Genomic DNA, 14,592 nt, shown 5'->3' with positions numbered 1-14,592 from the left:
GTATCAGTGAACAATCCTGTGTTGAATGCTCAATTATCAGGTTTTTTTATTAATTGCACACAGTCCAATTAGTCAGTTGGCAGATTTAATAAAGTACTCTTAAAACCTGTCTTTTGTGATTAAGTCTTTATATTCCTAGGAAAGAACATAAAAAAAAAGCTTTAAATGTCAGATGAATAATAGAGAAGTATGGTTTTCCTATGAAACATGACAGCACTAAAATAATATCTTTAAAGCAATTGAAGTATAACAGTTGACATCTTTTCCATAGCTTGATGCTTGTAATCCAATATTAAATAAATTGTGGTGAATAATGCCATCATATGCACATGAAAAATGGTACTATTTTCATACTTCTGTTAGTTTGTGTGCATGGTGATACCTGTATTGCCTACGCTTATGCATATTAGTACTGAGTTACCAAATTTAACAAGTAGCTGTGTCGTTAAAACTGGTCAAGTACGAAACTGAACTAAACAAATGCAAATTGCATGATGTCCTTAAGGTTGCTTACCTTTAGTTTCTAACGTGGGATTTGGGTCACTGTCTTTATCTGGATTAAATAACTCATCTAAATCAGTCATCCAAAGTTCCCTGCATGGTCAATGGAGAAAGACAGCACTGATCAGAGGGTGGCTTGCACTGTACTAAAATGAACGACTGCTCCTGGAATTGTGCAAAGCATCTGACCTGACCAACCTGCTGGTGGCTGCCTCTGGAAAGAGCTGCTCTGCCCTTGCTTACCTCTCATCAGCACGGTGACTGCATGAGAACACAGTTCAGGAGAAACTCAGAAGAAAAATGAGTAGTTTTGTAGCAGTTCAGAGCTCTAAGGGTTAGACAAGTGCTATTCCTTGCACAAGAGATATGTCCCTTCTGGTAATGATTAGCTATTGGATCAGTGTAACCATATTATAAAAAAAAAAGCTTATGGCAGGTAGGATGAATTCGATCTGGAGGTGCCCAGTTATATGGACATTCCAGATGATGCTCTTCAAAAAATCCTAACATAGTGAAATAGAAAGACAGAAATCTTTAAAATAGAATCACACTTACAGGGCAAGTACAGAGTGATCAAGTATATCTGTGTTGACATATAAGGCTGAACATAAAACATCTTCCACAGAGAGAGGAATTCTTACATTATCTTCTGATTCCAAGCTTTATTCTGTGCGTTTGGCTGGAAATGGGTTTTCTCCAGATAAAGGTTTGTGTAGAAGAGTGCAAGCATAATGTAAAAGGAAATCAGGTCTCAAGCCACATGAAAAGCATGGGAGATCCTGGATTTTCTTTATTGCACTGTGCAGCTCTCTTCACTTGGTGAATGTTCTGCTGGTTTTCTGATGGTTCATTTTTTCTCTTTATGAAAATTTTTGACAAAGAGTTACTGGAAACCACAACAAAACCCTGAACAAATAGAGTGGAAAAGTACATAGTACACCAATAGCAGCTAGATACCATAGTCTATGCAGTTATTGCAACTGAGCAAATAAAATGAGGCAAAAAATGACAGACAATATACATAACGAAATCAAGTTTCAAGACTTAAATACTAGCAGTAGACAATGGCACAAAAAAGTTGGTGGGTCCAGTGGCCCCTTAATTGCTTTCTCTTTTATTTAAAAAATTGCTTACTCTCTTTCTGCATCAAGACTGTAAGAATAAAACATGGAAGAGGAAGTTTATTTTCATTATCAACTTCTCTTGTGCAAAGAGTTACACTAAAATAAGGGGATGTTTGCAACACTGCTATTCAAAGTGGGTAACGTAGCACAGCTGCAGTGAGTTTCAAGTTGTTTCAAGTCACTTCAGTGGACCTCTGTGTTTCATTTACACTGATTTTTCACCAACTTTCTGGTCACATTTAGTTATAGGAATAATGGAGGCCATGTGTGTTCCTAAAATTAGCCTGTAGGCTAATAGTTAATAATACATGAGCTCCCTCCATACTACTACATTGCTTAGAAGCAAAAAGAGAAAATGGTGATAAAAAGAGAGAGTATGGCAAATGGCTGTGCCAGAAACAGTGATGGGCAGGCTACTTACTTCACCATTCTTGTGGTTACCACAGGAGCCTCCACAGTACCACCAGCCCCAAGGTCAGTAACAGTGTCTTTGCTGTAGAAGGTGGCAAATGAAAACAAACTGGAAATGCTTGTTTAATTTGGTCCACTGCTCACTCTGGCAAAAAAGTCTCAGGGGCTTTTGCTGTGATTTTTGTCACCTATGGCATCTGCTGACTTAAACCAGGATCCTAAGAGCTCGTAGTTTTAGAAAATTCAGGTCACCTAACATACATGCAAAGCAGAGTAGCCTTCAATATTTAGGCTGTCATTCAAAAATCTCCAGAGAGTTACATGCTTGATACTCAATTAAGGATGAAGAGCTGAATCAACAGAGAGAGTCTGGGCTGGTGGTTGCCGAATTTCTAGATGTTTCTAACCTGATAGGCTAGAAAACAAGCCCATCTGGGCAAATGGCCTATTTTAGCAGTCAGGATTAAGCTGACAGTAGTTTTCTGTAATTTGTCTATTTCTTTAATAGCAGGGACATATTGTTAAATTAGTTAATGGGAAGAAAAAAATGTTTAACAGTTAATGCGATCCTTTATGTGTCGCACCATCTGCATATTGTGTGCTGAATGTCCCTGGATGTGGAAGAGAGGAAATCATACAGACTTTCAACCTTGTCTTCTTTACTGTCATTATCTTGGGCAAGTATGATAAATAATCATATTTATCTTCTGGAGTATACACAGTTTTAATCAACCTATTAACCAGGAAGACATTTTTCACAGATTTCGGAAGGCACAAAAAAGACATTATCTCCCTATAAGCAATGCATTTCATTGGCGCTGAGCACTAAAAACTTAGAATGGAGTGCACAAGGGAAATTATGTTTCATTTTGCATCTAAAAGCTATCTGCAGAGACTTTAGTCAAGCATATTTGGGGACTAATCCTGAAATTCTGGAAAGAAACAAATTGGCTTTTGTAGACTGTTTTGCAGAAAGAGTGAGAGAGATTTTTAATCCTCCATGTCCAAAAATCATCAGTTTTATTTGGTTGAACCCTTGTTTCTATGAAAGGCGTTTTGCTGTTAATTAGAGCTTCAAGAAAACTGGTTCAATTATTCATCAGCCTGACAGCTGGGGATCCTGCTCTTCTTCCAGTCCAATGTGTTATTCTGATCATCAGCAGAGCAGGGAGGAGATAGATAGTTAACAATTAACAGTTAGGGTATGAGCACAATTCTTCCCCTATGACTGCTAGCCCTCACTCTAGCTAACCAGCACTCACCTGCTGGTGTAAGGCTTTCCTCTCCCAGACGAAGAGGTGCAGCACTCGCTGTCTCTCCGAAGAGTTTAAGCAGTCAATGCCACCAGCTCTGCAGCACAACCTGAAGCTGGTGGGATCCCCTTCGTGAAGCTGAACGAGTTGTTTGTTGAAAGCAGGGCCAGTACCTGAATATCTGCACACATGCATGTGTGTGCATGTACACGCACATGCATGTGGATGCATATATGCATAGAGAGCATGGGAGAGGTTTGTACAGCCATTAGACAAAACGTAACAGATAAATATGTTTTCTTCTACTTAACTTAATAACCAATGGCTAAGATACTAAACTGGGGTTACAGTTTTGAAAGCTATGCGACCTGACAGGCAGTAGGAATTTGAAACCCAGTCTTCTCAATCACAGGAAAGTTCCCCAAACCAAAACACCATTACATATGTAGGGTTGAGGAACATGCAAGAACACCATCTGCCTCATTAGCTCCAGCTGAAGGTCTTTCATTTAATGTAAATAATACAATGGTTATTACACTGGAGAGAATGAGAGAAAAAAACTGAGAAGCTGATATGACAATTTTGTGGTCAGGCTATTCACTTGAGATAGGAAGGGGTAAAGTTCAAGAATAACATAAAGGGGGACAGCTTTGACCGTGGAGAGAGATGCCTACTGCATGGGATACGCGCTAGGACAGCCTCCTGGGACATTGAGACCTAATTCAAATTTTATGCTTTCTGCTTTGCTCTTTGTATATATTTTTTTCTTACTAAAAAATAAATAATTCAGAATGGGAACGTTTACTTTCATGGTTGGTTGGATTCCTCCAGTACAGAAGAACTGTACTGGGGAAGTTCTCCCCAAAAAGAAACATTTTCACCTCAAGACTGAACTTCTTTATCCACTGGACTTAATTTACATTTGTCTCTTCCGTAAGGCCTCTGGAGTTCTTGCAAGCAATACCAACTGATTGAACTCAATTCCTGATTCCTATCCTTCCCCTTGGTTGTTGGACTATGACTGTATATCGATGAAGTGTACTGGACACATTATTGTTCTCTACTGTGCTTGGCTACGCAGCATATTTACTATTTGGTATGACTTATCTCAAGAGTAGTGTGTAGATGATATGCAGATGGGATTCACTCATATCTGGGTCTAGCTCATCTCTTTCATACTCCGTTGTTCTACAGAGACTTACCTAGATCTATACCGATTCTTTATTACTTCTCCTTCTCCTCTCATTTAGATCCCTTTTTCTCTAAAAAGAATGAAAAAAAAAAGACAAGTGTTTATAGATGTGTGTATTTTGGATGCTCACAGTGAGAGCTTTACAGATGAGGGATAGCCAGACAATAGAGCCTGTTAAAGGAGAAGGATTTTCAGATTGTGCACACACGATCATCTGCCTTTTTTTAAAAAATTTTTGCTTACTACATTATATAATACATCTGTATATTCTGTGTGACCATAGTGTGGCTCTAATATAGAAAGTTATTTTTATGCGTCATAGGTTTATTTTGATGTCATTTATGAGAACACACTATGAAGTAAAGAAAATTTTTGGCAGTGACCCTGTTGAAAAATAAAAGCTCACATACCAGGGGTGACTTACTCTATGCTAAACACTAATCTAATATTAAAGTACAATGCAGTCAAAACCAGTATTACCTGCAGCCAATGCTTTTCAGTGAGCGTACTGGATTTCTATTCCCAATTCCTATAGACATCTGCAGAAGCATACATTGAAATTCTCAATATTTAAACATTTAAGTGAAAAATAAAGTGCACCTTAAAAAATATGCCACAAACTGTATAATAAATCAATCTGATTTTTTAGGCCGATTGCTACTGTATACTCACAAATGATAATAATTTTGCTAGCAGACTGACAAGTCACAACAGAAACACTTATGTTTTTGAGCACAGGTCTTATGAGGAGCGGCTGAGGGAACTGCGGTTGTTCAGTCTGGAGAAGAGGAGGCTGAGGGGAGACCTTATCGCTCTCTACAATTACCTGAAAGGGGTTTGCAGAGAGGTGGGTGTTGGCCTCTTCTCCGAAGTGATGAGTGACAGGACAAGACGAAATGGCCTCAAGTTGTGGCAGGGGAGGTTCAGACTGGTTATTAGGAAAAATTTCTTTACTGAGAGAGTGGTGAGACACTGGAATAAGCTGCCCAGGGAAGTGGTGGAGTCACCCTCACTGGAGGTGTTCAAGGAACGTGTGGACGAGGCATTGTGGGACATGGTTTAATGGGCATGGTGGTGTTTGTTGGTTGATGGTTGGATTTGATGATCTTACAGGTCTTTTCCAACCTTAGTGATTCCGTAATTCTGTGATTCTGTGAGTTAAGCTGTTTTCCCCTCTTTGGTGTTAAGCAGCATTCTTCCTCTACAAAACTTACTGCTCTGGGCCCTCACTGTCATTGAGAAAGACCAAAAATTTGCTCTGCACCAGCTTTTGCTGGCAGATAGAAGAAGGTTGCAGAAGAGCTTTTGAGTCCATGTCAGAATCCTGCGGCCCTTGGCTGGCCTGACCTCAAACCAGCTGTAACATGGTAGGTTTTGCTAGGGTTTTCTTTTGGTTTTTGAGTTTCTTTAAAGCTGAAACTTTGAAGCTCAAAATCCTCAGAAGGAACAGAAAGAGAAACCTCACGCAAACAAATACCACTGATCTTTACACAGCTTTGATCTCTTATATAACTATAGTGCCTTTCATCATGAAGAAGCCCAATAAGATTTATAAACTGCCTTCAAAGGGAAATAGCTTATCCTCTATACCATAACATACACAGCATTGAAAGCCAGTCTTCAGAGCAGATGATGACCCATAGCATGATGTATATTAACAGGCAGTAGGGCAATAATTGGCAAATACAGAAGAACACATTATTTGGCATGATCAATAATATCAGAGAAAGTAGTAAAGGCCTCAGTTTTTAATGACACATTTATCTAAACTGGAAAGAGAGGCATCTTTAAGGGATTCATGGAACTACAAGGGCAGCCTGTCAGCATGTTACCTCAGTCCTGGTCACTACTTCAGTCCCGGTCACTACTTCAGTCCCAGTTAGCCACTACTTGTGCTCAGTTTGAGACTGTCTGCACCCCTGGAAGCTGTTGCCATGTAAAGGATTCAAGAGGAAAAGACAGAGGATCCTGGCAGTGTCTGCACACACGAGCACGCATGCACATATGCACAGTGTGACAACTGAATCCTCAGCTCACAGGGATGTATGTGGGAAAGGACTGACTGGGCAGGCTGCTCCAGCCCTGCGCCCATCTCAGACCTCCGGTCTCCTCAGCTTTCCACGTAGCAAACACCCCAAGGCCCCTCTACCCTTCAAGACCCTGCAAGGCAGACTGTACATGTTAAGGCAGATAGAGTGGGGAGCAGAGGAAAGAATCTGATCACAGGGGGCGGAACAGCCTTTTGTGGACCATTTCAAACTCCTGGGTGCAACAACCCCTAATGCTGGGGATGGCTCAGCAGGTATTTTGTGCTCTCAGTTATGCCAACCTATCAAGAGGACAGGGGCTTCGGTATGTCCTCTAAACAGGCACTGGTACCCCACAAGAATTCTGCACAGAAAATTTTGTAGGCACATTTCTGTTCTTTCTGCAGATCTCTCTTGAAAATCCTGTCCTTAGGGAACCCAGCTGAAACAGCTCTACTCCCTCCTTTCCATTAGCCAGAATCTTTGATTAACTGAGCATCTGACGGTCTGAAAATTGCCAGCACCCTTGAAGACTTTCAGGTAATTGCAGTCTCTACTGCATTTCAAAGCTAAGGCTTAGGTTACTAAGCCATGTCCATAATGTCTGATCAATGAAGTGATCAATTAGGAATGGGAAAATGAGCTAAGGTCCAGCAAGTGGAATGGCTAATGACCTAATATGGAGAAGTCTTTTAATCTCTGGCTCCCATGACTGCATGCCGACCCGCTCCCCCACAAAGCTAGTAGGGTCCTGGAAAGTTGAAAATTACCATAAAAAAGAGAACAAATGGATACTGGGTAAAAATCAATTTAAACTAGAGGCATTGCAAGGACCTAGAGTGGGCTCGGGAAAAATTCCAAGTGTTTGTTTAACGGATATGTGAGATTGTTTGCCCTAGTAACTGTGTCTCTGTTTGATATGTATGAGGCTTTGAATATTTTATAACAGTGATGGCTGTTTTCACTTAAAGGCAGCTGCTTGAAAAAAAATTAAAATTCCAGAAAACTCTTTGTCTTTCAACTCAGCATTATGTAATGTTTCAGGCTTGATACCCGTTTTCTTTGAAGGCTTTTCCTACTGATAACATCAGAAGTGTCACCCAGGAAAGATGTTTCATCTAAAAAAAAGTGTTGTTGGGTCTTTTTGGTTATGTTTTGTTTTCTTTTTTTATTCCACTGACAGATAATGAGTGTTAATGCCTCATCTGAAACAAAAAAATGATAGCTGAATTGGAAGAGTGCAAGAGAGGAGGGCACTGGGGAACACATTTGTGAGCCATCACACAAATTCTCAGAGAAGCCCCGGCAGAAATTCAGAACATCACATCTTAATAGAACATAATGTACTCCAGAAAGAGTAGAGATAATGTATCCTAATGTATTCAATATTTGCCTTTGATGTAAGCTTAAGCATTATTCCATATGTTTTACTCCATCACTAAATTAATTTTGGTTGGAAACCATCACACATTAATTATCAAATATGACTAAGCTCCAGCTCACTTGTTTTCATAGATTATTTGATGTCTGCTGTGAGACGGTTACATTGAAGAATTCTGTTTATAATAGCTGTGGCTAACATGTTAATAGTGACTCTGCCAGATTTGCTAGCTATCTATCAGGCACAAATACAGCTCAGCTGTCCACGGAGGAGACTGTATAGGAAGAGAAAGAACTGAGCCTTGTCAGGCACTTTGCACATGTACCGGGTCTTCTTCAAAACAGAACAGAATAAATTAGAATCTATTTTTACAGGGAAAGAATTAATCCATTTGGACCAAACATTTTATGTATTGCAAGGCAATTGCTACAAGCAAACGCTTGAGTAAAGAAGGCAGAAATTTATTAAAAAAAATATTCTCAGTATTGCAGACCACTTCCTGAACTAATGCTTTACTTTATTTTGAACTGCTTTTATGTGAATTTTCAAGAACTTTTTAAATAATAGATGTGCCATAATTACAGCCTGTGTTTCTTATGAGAGGGGGTTTTACTATTCAGATCTTGTCATTTTAAGATCAAAAGATTTCTATTTCAGGACTGTCTTCCTTACTGAGCTCTAAACAGACAGAATACTTTGTGAGTTGCCAGATCCTTAGCTGTTGTAAGCTCTATTACCATTAAACTAAAGACATATTCCTGAAAAATCCTTTATTACACAAGCAGCTTATTGCAGGTTGGCCCACGCTTTTTTAATAAAGAAGCCCACATTCCCTCTGAAAAAGTCTAGGGACCGTCTTGTGTGAGTGATTCCAGAGGGGTTTTCATCAAAAGCCTATCAAAACTATAAAAAAAATTTGACCTAACAGTAGAATTTCAGTTTTTATCTATTTGCTTACTTAATCATGGATTTATGCAGTTTTTTGCAATGTTTCATCATGTCTTGTTGATCACCAGAGATTCCTAAATTACATGGTAAGAATACTTCTTTATAGTCAAAGAAATTAAGGGGAAAAATTTGTGCTTCAGATTTTCTAAAGCTTTTCTTTGTTAATTCATCATGATAAAGTAACAATTCTATCACAAACTAAAGGTTCATAAATCTAGACCCCATTGTATGAAAAACAACTCATCCAATCTGCCTCATCAGTCAGATGTGGAGAACTTGCCCCTACCCAGAGGTAGGGGAGGCAGTGCTCAGCTAGTGAGGAGGTAGTATTCACAGCTAGTATTTGGCTGTTCAAATTCAAGGCTAAATGACAAAAGCAGTTTGAACACGATAATGGCAGAAATCACACAAACTGCAAAAGCTTCAGCCCAAATATTTTCAAGGGCAAAATCTCTCAAGAAAGATGATTTTTCCTATTATGTGTCACTTCAAACGGTGTTAAGAAAACAAATTGCTTCCAAGTTTAGGCTCTGACAAAAGATACGGTTTGGGTTAGAATAGAGATGTATTAGTTCTACTTACGACCTGTCTCTACTGATGTGCCAACCTTGAACCATTTGCTTTTTCCTATTAAAATTCCTGCTAGCGTCACCTGAGGCTTTAATGGGACATTCGTTTAAAGGGATACTGCAGCAGTAAAAAGTGGCCTGTAAGCCTCCTCTTCCTGCAGCCACATCCTTTGACATCCCCTCAGCTGAGCTAGCAGCATCAGTTGTGCAGCTGAGTGACAGTGCAAATTAGGAGCAAATTCAAGCTGAAAGACAATTTGTCCCAAAAGGATTATTTCCCAGCCGCTCTGGTTCCCTGACCTAGTGCATCACAGTTCCTCAGCTTGTGCTGGCACAGTGCAACAAGGTAGAGAAGGGATGGGGACTATTTTTGAGCAGCAATGAAATGCCAAACAAGCCATGTTCTTGGTGAAGATAGATCTGGAGCCTTTGACTGTAAAAATCATGACCTTAATGAACAGGAAAACCCATTACAGTTCTGCACAGTAACTTTCACATTGAGCTAAATTCTGCAGGCTTTAATCACTTTTTACCAAAACCTCCGTAGTCAATGAAATCTCACTGAAAGACAGGCAAAGCTTGGTCCCCTGAAATAAAACTTTAGAAGAAGGGTGAATGGCAAGGAAAGGGGAAAGACATGATGATGGCAGAGGTACAATAATTAATTTTTAGAAAATCTTGAAAAATAAATCTGACCAAAATATTATGTAATGAACACCAGAATCTCATCTTGTAAGACAATGTTTGGAATTATCATTTTTTTTATTGTCCTGTTGGCCATCTGTTATCATTATTCCACTTTCCATTTAAAAAGCCTTCTCATCCTTAGCAGATGTTCAGTTTTTCGACATGTATGTTTTGTAATTCCTCTCAACTCTACTAATGGGCTTTGTACTCTCAGAACTACAAGTTTTGTTATATTGCCTCCACAGTGTCTGTAACATCCTCTTAAAATTTTAATAGAAATCTATTGATGACTCCCTACTTTGAGAAAACAGTATTCAAACAGTCTCACAAAATAGCCTTTGCAGTTATCCCTAACAAGCAGTGGCTGTAGTCCCTGGACTCCCTATTCATTCTGAAATTCAAAGTTGAAAGCCTTAAGTAGCTTCGCTATAACTCCTAGTTGTCACAAAAGAAATGGGTTGTCTCTTCACATGATAAGGAAAAATCTGAACATGGGATATATATCTGATACTCCTTGCACTTGGACTGAAATAGAGATTTTCCACTATTTTGTGTTGTATAATAGAAGTCATTGTGCGTGATTAATGGTAAAACAAGTAAGTATCACAGAATGCCATTTTGCGTCTTGCCAGTCAAACAAACATAAAGGATGCATGCCTCTCATGTGACAGGTAGAGGTACGAAAGGTCAAACTTTTGTATGGCATATATTGCAGCGCAACTGCTTCCTGACATTCGTAAGTTTTAAGTTTTCTAAAATAGGCATGTAACTGTTTCCTTTAATATATCTGTTTGTGTTTTCTCTTCCTCACCTCTAAATTCTTTCCTATTTTATAAAATAGTCATACAGTTAGGCTTTGTACCAGTGGCTGGTAGAAGAAATAGAGGTAGAGCAGAGGAAAGAAGAAATGGATGTTTGCAATGGGTGGAGAATATGGATTAAATGAAGACCCCAGTAAGATGAAAATCTTTAGAAAGGCAGCAGGTAAGTGTGAGAGAGGATTAGACTAAGGACACTATCTCTTCCTGAAGACCCACCAACATACCGAAAGGAAAGATCTGCAGAGCTTGCTGTTTCACGGAACACTGCCTGGTCGGAGACCAGACTGTTCGATAGCCCAGCTACACAAGAGGGAGTCAGCCAGTTATTAGGCAGTGCTGCTGATTTCTGAAAAATACTGCCTCCTTGGAAAGAATATTCCAGGGGATAAATTTGAACCCAGCCCCAGAGGCATTGCAGTCTTCCATCATTGCTGTCTAGCAATTAAGGTTTCTTCAAAACAACTTGCTCCCAGCCATCTGCATATCTTAGCCTCCTTATCTTTGCAGATTTGTCGTTCTGCTTTCTCAAATAGACTTTGTTTTGATTTTCTCAGTAGCTAAAATAGCACAGCCTAAAACAAGGATGGCATGATACAAGCTCCCTCTGCCCCTCTACTTGCTGGAGGTTTTCAGCCTCTCCAGTTATTTCTGGATCTGGTTTTATCCCTGCTGCCACTCCCAGCAGGGGCATGAGGGAGGTCTGCAACCTGTGCAGAGCTTGGCTGAACACTCTAAGAGAAGTGATGAGGAGAGCAATTTTAGCCATGAATATCCTAATGAAGCTCCCCGTGCTGACCTTACACATTTCTGATTAAGCAAATATGCAAATGTAAAGCAGTTCAGAGCTGGATTAGCATTCAAAGATTTAAAAAAAAAACTACTGTGACTACATGCAGAGTGACCTTTAGGCCTGCTCAAATCTGCTAGAATGCAGATGGGGAAAAAGAAAGACATTATAAAGACAGACTCCATCTTTTTTATATCTTGCAGCCACCATAAAATGGGCCACAGGAGGAAATGGATTTCCAGATCAAGGTTTTACCGCTGATCTGGTTATGGAGCAAGAGATTATTCTGCATCATACCTGGGGATGTCTCTTCCAATACCTTCCAAAATCAAAAAGTTAGCTCAACAGTTGGTTTCATCATAATCCTGCAGGTTTTGTACTTTAAAAGATTAAAAAGGAAAGCTGGTAGACAAGGATCCAAATCTGGGTCCCAACGGTGCTACCAAGGCTCAGGGGGGACCAGGAAATCCAGGGGAAGTAGGAGACGTATCTCAGGGTCATAAGAGAGCCATTCTAGGCAACTCTCAGGAACCTGCTTTTTCTACCAGCTGGTGTTCAGAAAGTGACTGTTAGGAGCAAAAACTTCAGTTTCCATTAATTAAAGAAAACTTCTGTAATGAGGAAATACTCCATTAGCACTGGCAGGCGCTATGATGTGTATATCACAATCCAATGGTCTGAGCTGTGGTTTTAAGACTGGATATCAAGATCCACAGATGCCTGAGTCTCTTCCTACAAAGAGGAGGGGCTTGGTATAGGAAAACATGTTAGAACCATCTTTCTCTCAGCAAGTTTTCATGGCCATTTACAGTCAACTGCTCTCACTACAAATACACAACTTATTTCAACGACCACAGCAGTGGAAGAGACCTCCCGGGTTCTCAAGACCCCATGATTGCAAGGACCACATTATATTCTCCACTTCATAAATCAGTGATTTAGTTGCTGCTGTTCTCACTATATCCACCGAAAGCCTGTTCCAGAATGGGCTACCCTTATGACTAGGAATTGTCTTCTAATTTTCAGGCTAAATGTATTCATAGCTACCTTTCACCCATTTGTTCTGAAACCTGACTCTGTCTAATTACTTCCTAAGGCCTGTTCTGTACCAATGTATTTGTTTCCTTTCACTAAAAATACTGCTTGAAAAGATTTTAACAATGAAAAATAATGAAGCAGGAGGGTACTATAAGCCAGATGAGATCCTCTACTGGCATAAACTGGTCTGACTTTAATGCTAATGTGTATTGCCTAGGAATTTAAAAGAAACTGTTCATGTGCTTGTTTTCAGGTTAGACATGAAAACAAATGTCTGTGCTAAAAGGCTATGAATATATCCATAGCAAACACATATGGAACTACACTTTCAGGTAATATTTCTGCCATTTTTTCTCAGAATGCATTAAAAAGAAAAACTGAACACTGAAAAAAGAGTTTTCCTACTCTGATTTCCTCTAATACTTTGTTAAAAACAATTCTTCACTCTTGATCACATTATACCCTGTGTCTTAATGTAGCATGTCTATTACTGTTTATTTTTGCATCAGTCAACCACATATTTCTAAATGTTGAAGGTATTGTGTAATATATTTGTTTATCCAATGCATACTTGAGGTTCCAGAATATCTTTATGAAGCTGGCAACAAAGCATTATAATACATTGTTTTATTTTCTTGCTTTGGAGACAAAAAATAAGGATCAAAATTTACTGCGGCTCAAAATACTATAAAATGTTCACAATAATTTGTTCAAGTTACAGCTAAAAGGCCTAAGAAACTGCTTTTATATCTTAGAATCAATCACTCAAAGTTTTTGAATCTACTGATTCTTTGCATGTGCTAGTAATTTTGTAAAGGTTCAAGTACTTATTTTCCAATTTTTTGATAAATCAAAGGAAAACAAAAACTTAAGCAGAGATAAAAAGAAGAATATTTAATACGAATAACATGAAGCTATAAGGGGAAGTAGAAATAATTCCATTTCTAATGGTGATAGAGCACATTTTCTTGTGGTTTAATCACCATCAAGTTTTATTTAAAACTCAAAGAATAAAAATTCTCCATGTTTTATGCCATTTTAAAATGACAGGCTTCATATGGGCTCTGAGGCAAACTCTAAAGTAGTGCAGGCTGATTCAAAACCAGATCTGAGTCCTGCAAGAAAGCTGACTGCTCTGTGCTTATCACAAAATGTGAATCTGAATTTTGTTCCTTTACATGTAATGAGTCTTCCTACAGTAAATATCTTGCTTTATTTCTGCCCAATACGAGGAATACATACTGCAGCAGTGGGATAAATATGGCTTGATTGTGATATGAGGCCTTCTGCTTATTAAGTCTGCAAACCAGAATCAAACGCTCCTTTATGAAAACAGCCTACACTTTAAGAAAGAAAAAAATCCACAGAGCTTTATGAGACATAATTGGGATCAATAGAAATTACTGTAATTCTGAGATACGTTCTATAGGTTTTTAAACTATCTTTTAGTATTCTGTACTAAAGGCATAATTATACATTAAATTATAGCACATGGCACCAGAAACCTGTAGAAGTATCATTTGTTAATATGTTCTGCTGGGCTTATCCATCAAGGTAGTGCAAATTGGTACAAATTACACTTTCTTTTGGCTCTTTGGCATGTTGATTGCATCGCGTTCCATTGACTCAGGGTTTTACTCTATTCTTACCCTCTAAACTATGACTTAAAAGTCATCTTAAACTTAACTCAGGGACAGTGAAATCTTTGAATGTCAGAGCTAGAAATCCCAATGGCTGGTACTAATCTTATGTATAAGTCTACTCAGCTCATTTTCCTCCTGAACTAGATAGTCACCCTGAAAAGGGTAGGTTGCCAAGAAGACAGACTGGGGATAGACTTAAGGGGAAGAATG

At 39.0% G+C, this 14,592-nt stretch overlaps 1 protein-coding gene across 1 annotated transcript in view; it reads left to right on the top strand.

Moving 5' to 3' along the window:
* TMEM242 (transmembrane protein 242) overlaps positions 1-13,010 on the top strand; it is a 41,414-nt gene extending 28,404 nt beyond the window's left edge. The window contains exon 5 of the transcript XR_009484975.1: positions 12,993-13,010. The gene's annotated coding sequence lies outside the window, so the exon portion shown is untranslated. The remainder of the gene's footprint in view (positions 1-12,992) is intronic.
* The last annotated feature ends 1,582 nt before the right edge of the window (positions 13,011-14,592 follow it).

The sequence above is a fragment of the Gavia stellata genome, chromosome 2 (genome assembly GCF_030936135.1).
Source record: "Gavia stellata isolate bGavSte3 chromosome 2, bGavSte3.hap2, whole genome shotgun sequence".
NCBI classification, from domain to species: Eukaryota; Metazoa; Chordata; class Aves; order Gaviiformes; family Gaviidae; genus Gavia; species Gavia stellata.
This window is presented reverse-complemented; position numbering and strand designations above follow the sequence as displayed.